Source organism: Dama dama, chromosome 15, assembly GCF_033118175.1.
Source record: "Dama dama isolate Ldn47 chromosome 15, ASM3311817v1, whole genome shotgun sequence".
Lineage (NCBI taxonomy): Eukaryota > Metazoa > Chordata > Mammalia > Artiodactyla > Cervidae > Dama > Dama dama.
This window is the reverse complement of record NC_083695.1, coordinates 37,277,751-37,283,750: the sequence shown is the minus strand read 5'-3', so window position 1 is coordinate 37,283,750 and position 6,000 is coordinate 37,277,751.

Here is a 6,000-nt window from a genome sequence, read left to right as displayed (position 1 = left end):
GTTCCCATTTTGCCCTAGGACATGGCAGCTCTCTCTTGGTCAGGTGTGAAAGCTGCCATTTCACGCTCATCTTGCCCAATTAACAACAGCTGGTCCCCTATAAAACCAACTGGTGAGGTGGTTTGTTATTGGAAGACAATGCAACATCATTAGGCATTAATGGCCCCAGCCTTGTTTCCTGGCCCAGGTTCACGGGGTTAATGTGGCGAGATGTTGGGACTCACCCAGCAGAGCTACTCACTCCAGTTTGGAGGCATCTTGTTCAAGCTTCCCTTTCAGAATCAGGAACTGGGAGGGTCTGTATTTTCTGGAAGGGGCACTTTGCAGGAGGTGGTGGATCTGTCACTTATAGGAAAGAGACCCTCAGTGCTCCTGGCTTGAGAATTGAGGGGAATCATGGACTGTGTTGAGACAAGAGCCCTTTCACTGGCAATTTAAAGGCTTGACTGGGAGAGATGATGTTGGGCAGGCTGGGACTTAGAAATCATGCATCATGAATAATTTCACTACATGTAATTCAAACCAGCCTCCTATTGTGGAAATGTCATCATGGGCTTGTACATTTCCTGTGACTTAAAACCAAAGCCTTGGTCTACATATCCCCCTCAATCTTACTAATAGTGACCAACACGGTTTCACAAGGAAATTTCCCTTTCAGTAAGCAAATCACAAATCTCCACAATAATCATTCATTCAATCATTCATTTACTCAACAAATATTAAGTGACGATTTATTTTATCTATTGATTTTCCAGACTGTGCTGACAAAAACATCTGCCACTCCCAACAAATGTAGTTTGACCAGATGCATCTCATGGATTTTTGTTAAAATGAACAATTTTTATTTATCCTTCATGCCTTCCTTCCTTCCACAAAAAATTTCCCAGTTATACTTAATACATACTTAAGATTCAGTTTCTATGCTGAAGGACCAAGGAACGTAAATGCTCATAGTGACAATATGGGACCCCTTCCAAGAGAAGACCCAAAGCCCAGTCAAGGAGAGCTTGGTCCTGCCAGCAGCTGGCTATTCCAGCATGAGATTTGGACAGAGCCTTGGGGGTGATCCAACAGTGATGGGTCGGAGCCTCGGGCGGAGTTCACACATCCCATTCAGTTTATGTTTGCCCCTGCAGTTGTCCTCCTTTGATGTTCAAACAAATGGATCCTATCTCAACTCTGCTAAGGGAAACCAGCACGTAGACATGGACTCCATCCCCAGACAGAGCTTAATTTGGAGAGGAGCATCCCAATCCAGTATTCTTGCCTGGAGAATTCCGTGGACACAGGAGCCTGGCAGGTTACAGTCCATAGAGTCGGACACGACAGAAGTGACTTAGCATGCACTTATCCTTAGGGCCAACCTAGTGTAGCAATACCGTCCCACCCCAAACAGAAGAGAAAACTTGGGAAACCACACCCTGGCCACTGGATCCATCTCCTGGAAAGTGCTTGGTGTGAAGTCTCAGTCCATCAGGATTTTCAGTTAACAAAGAAGAACCATCTGTGCTCACACACACCCTGGATAAGAGGTAGATTAAAAGGACTCACTGTCTGTTCCATTCCTGTGGTCCTTAATCACCTAGTGCCCTGAGCACTCACTTTCATTTCCTTCTCGTGTCGTTCTCGAATTTTTCTTAGGAAGAAATCAACCTCTACAGACCTGCTGCCAGGGGAAAGATACAGAGACTTATCTACATTCACTTTGTTTTGAAACCAAAATTAGGGCACAAGTTCTGGCAAATGATTATTGCACCTCTTCTGGGAATTTCCTTGCTGAAATTCTGAAGCAATCTGAAGAATTCAGTAGTCTAAATGCCACAATTTGGGGTATTTAGAAAAGTTGAGTGACTTAATGGTGGCTGAGGACAGGTTTGCCCAGTTTTACTGCTTAAGAGCCTACTGTGTGAACACGGACAAGTCTCCATCCATCTCTGGTCATTGAGTCCAGTCTGTTATGGAGACTAGAAGGCAGATGGTTGCCAGAGTCATAATTCACTGCCCCTTTCCACCTCCAACATCTCACACACAAGGCCAAGCCCAGTAGACAGCTGGGCATCCAGAGTTCCTCAGCAAGGTGGTCTTGAATGAAGGGAAAACATTTTACAAGTGGGAGACATGCTGTAAATGGGCCACCCCCAGGTTCTCTGCAGTAGGACTTTTGGAAAAATCTCTCTAGATGCGGCTTTATCTGGATGTTTATTTCCTGCAAACCAGCTGACCTGTGTTTACAGTATCCACGTTTGTTTTGGAAAATATCCAAATGTCCACTTAACTGGGCTGGAGGCCAGCATAATCTGCGTATATTGTTGTAACCACGAGATTAATGGCGGGCCTTGCTCTGAACCTTCTGGTTACATCTTTCACCTGGGGCTGTCTCTTTGGTGCAGAGAGCAATAGTGGATTGTTCTTCACTGTGGTCATCCTCCTACTGTTTTAGGAGCCTCAGCCTTGCTGGGAGGCAGTGTGGGCATCACTTTGGAGATAGACTGGGATGAGTGCCAAGATGAGCTCCAAATCTTCAATCCCTATCTATCTATCTATCATGTACCAGCTGCATCACCTAACCTCTCTGAAATCTTAGTTTCCTCACACATAAAGGCCATATTGTCTACTTCACACTATTACAGTGAGGACTAAACAGAAGAAGTGTTTCCGTAAATGTTGGTGTTCTGTCCACTGATACTCACATTCACTCACACAAATTTCTGCTACCAGTGGAAAGACAGTTCAGCAGTTCATCTGATGTTGAAATAGAACATAAATTAGAACTCAACAACAACTAAAACAAACCCATTACAGAATAGGCAAAGGAATTGAATAGACATTTCTCCAAAGAAGATATACATACAAATAGACAATAAGTATATTAAAAAAACCAAACACTTGCCATCACTACCCTTTAGGGAAATGCAAATCAAAAGCACAGTGAGACACCACTTCATACCCATTAGGATGGTGATAATGAAAAACCAAACAGAATAGAAATAATAAGTGTGGATGAGGATGTGAAGAGATGGGAACCCTAATGGACTGCTTATGGGAATGTAATATGGTGCAGCTGCTTTGAATATGTTGGTTCCTCAAAAAAAAAAATTAACAGAATTACCATATGATCCAGCAAGTCCATTTATGGATATTGTTGTTGCTCGATTGCCAAGTCATATCCAACTATTCGCAACCCCATGAACAATCTCCCCCATCTTTCACTATCTCTGGGAGTTTGCTCAGATTCATGTCCATTGAATCAGTGATACTATGTAACCATCTCATCCTCTGCCACCCCCTTCTCCTTTTGCCTTCAATCTTTCTCAGGATCAGGGTCTTCTCCGATGAGCTGGTTCTTCACATCAGGTAGCCAAAGTATTGGAGCTACAGTTTCAGCACTAGTCCTTCCAATGAATATTCAGGGTTGATTTCCTTCAGGATTGACTGGTTTGATCTCCTTTGCTGTCCAAGGGCCTCTCGATAATCTCCAGTACCACAGTTCAAAAGCACCAATTCTTTGGCACTCAGCCTTCTTTACGGTCCAACTCTCAAATCTGTACATGATCACTGGAAAAACCATAGCTTTGACTATACAGACCTATACATCCAAAATAAGTAAAAGGAGAGATTCTAATTGCTATTCATATACCTATGTTCAAAGCAGCATTATGAAAAATAGCTAAAATGTAGAAGTAACCCAAGTGTTCATTGACAGATGAATGTCAATTGTTCATTGACAGTTTTGACAGAATTTAACAATTGACAATGTCAAATGTTCACTGACAGATAAAAAAATGCAGTACACACATATACTGGCATATTATTCAGGTTTTATAAAAAAGAAAATCCTGACACATGCTAGAATGGGGATAAAACTTAAAGACATTATGTTCAGTGAAACAAATCAGTAAGAAAAGGATGCTGCATGATTCCACTTATATGAAGTACTTAGAGAAATCAACTTCATAAAGATAGGAAGTAGAGTAGTGATTGTCAGAGGTTGGGGGAAGGGAGAAGTATAGAATTATTGTTTAATGGGGACAGAGTTTCAGTTTGGGAAGATGAAAAATTTTGGAAAGTGGATGGGTGTACAACAGTATGAATGTATTTAATGCTGGAACTGAACTGCACTCTTAAAAATAATTAAAATGCTAAGTTTTAGGTTAGAAATATTCTACCACAATAGAAAAATTCTAAAACAAATAGGACATGGGTTATGATGTTATTTCTAGCACAGAAATTAACTTCCTCGGGGATTTTAATTTCCAACAGGACTTCAACATTCTCTGAATTATCTTCATTATCTATGATGAATGGTGATGATCTTAACCATAACAATTTTTACAGTTTTTTATGAACTGTTAGATCCAATCTCATTTCTTACTCACAATGGAAACACCCTTATTTTTAATGGATCAGGAACTCAAGGCTTGGAAAGGGCTCACTTCAGAGTTAGGACCTCAGGGTCGCCCAGCTGGTTGCTTGGCAGAGCCAGAACCATGAGCCCAGCTGGAGGGATGCAGGCTAATGGCCATGTATGTGGGCAGAGCAGGGGAGCAGGGAGAGTCTTGTCTACTCAAGGCACATCTGCTTTATGGAGGGGTTATGTGGGCTCTGCGTGAGGCCTGAAGTCAGGCAGCTTCTGGTAGGCTGGAGGAGCTCCAACCAGAAACACTTGGCCTCTGCCAGCTCAGTCCTCTACCAGATGTGAGCCAAGGAGGGGTGTGGAGGAGGTGCAGTCTCCCTCAAGGGAGGCATCAGTTCCTTACAGAAGATTGTTCCTAACAGAAGATTGTTCCTAAGTGAACTGGGGAATCTAGGAAATAGCAGTGGCCTGGGCGCCCCAGACCTGGGTACCGGTCTTATCTCCATCTGTATCTTTCTGTGTGAATAGAGCACTAACTTCTCTGGGTCAGCAGCTTCTCTCTGCACTTGTACATCTCAGGAGGTCATTCTCGAAGACTGGGAGTAGATGAAAAGGGCGGTGTAAGCGACTAAGTCTGTGAATGTGAGGGGCAGCGCCCCACTCACCGAAGGAAGGAAGGGTCTGAGGTTGGACAGTGTTGCAAGCACAATTAAAAACTCACATTCAACTAGCATTTACGGAACACGTGCCTGGCTACCTGGCAAATGTGTTTACAAGGGATATTCTGCTTACTCCTCACACAGCGTGGAGAGAGGGCACATGGTTAGCCCCGTTATCCAGGTAAACCTTGGAGGGGTTAAGAAATGTGCTCAGGGTCACAGAAGTACTGAACCATGGAACCAAGATACCAAGGCAGGTTGGCCTCCTTCAGAGTCACTGAGTCACATGTCCTTCCTCGAGACGGCTTAAGGCCAGTAATGGATGCTGGGTGCTGCATGCACAGATGAAGAAGATATGGTCCTGCATTTGGGGGAGTGAATCTGATTAGTAAATAATGCCAATGTACTTCGGTGAGTGCTGAGCATTGGGGTGCCCAGAGCAAGGGGTGTATACCTGAATTTAGAGGTTAGAGGTTAGAGGAGGGATTTCAGGAAGACTTGTATACGAACTGGGCTGTGAAGTGTGCCTGAGAGTTGGCCAGGGGAGGAAGGGGAGAAAGGCATCCCAGACAGAGGTCCATGCATGAGCAACCACAGGGAGGCATGAAGCAGCATGCCATGTTTAGAGAAACAGAAAATGACCAGTCCATCAAAAGCTTAGAGCTCAAAGGAGGACAGAAAATAGAGTTGAAGAAAGAGGCAGAGCCTTGGGTATGGCCCAAGGGCTTGGGCTGTATCTGTAGGTGTTAGGGAGCCATGGAAAGGTTAAAAAAGAGCCAGGGGATCCAAAGTCAGGTTTACATCCATACTCATGCACATATTCAGACTAAGAGAACATGCCAACTCCAACACTGAGGATGGGGTAGCTGTGGGCAGTCATACAGGAGTAGAGTCTGGAATCCTTGTGGAATAGTCTTGACAAGAGCTCAGCTGGCCGAGGACTCAGCCTGCTGTGAGCCTGAATCCCAGGTTCCCAACACTGGACCA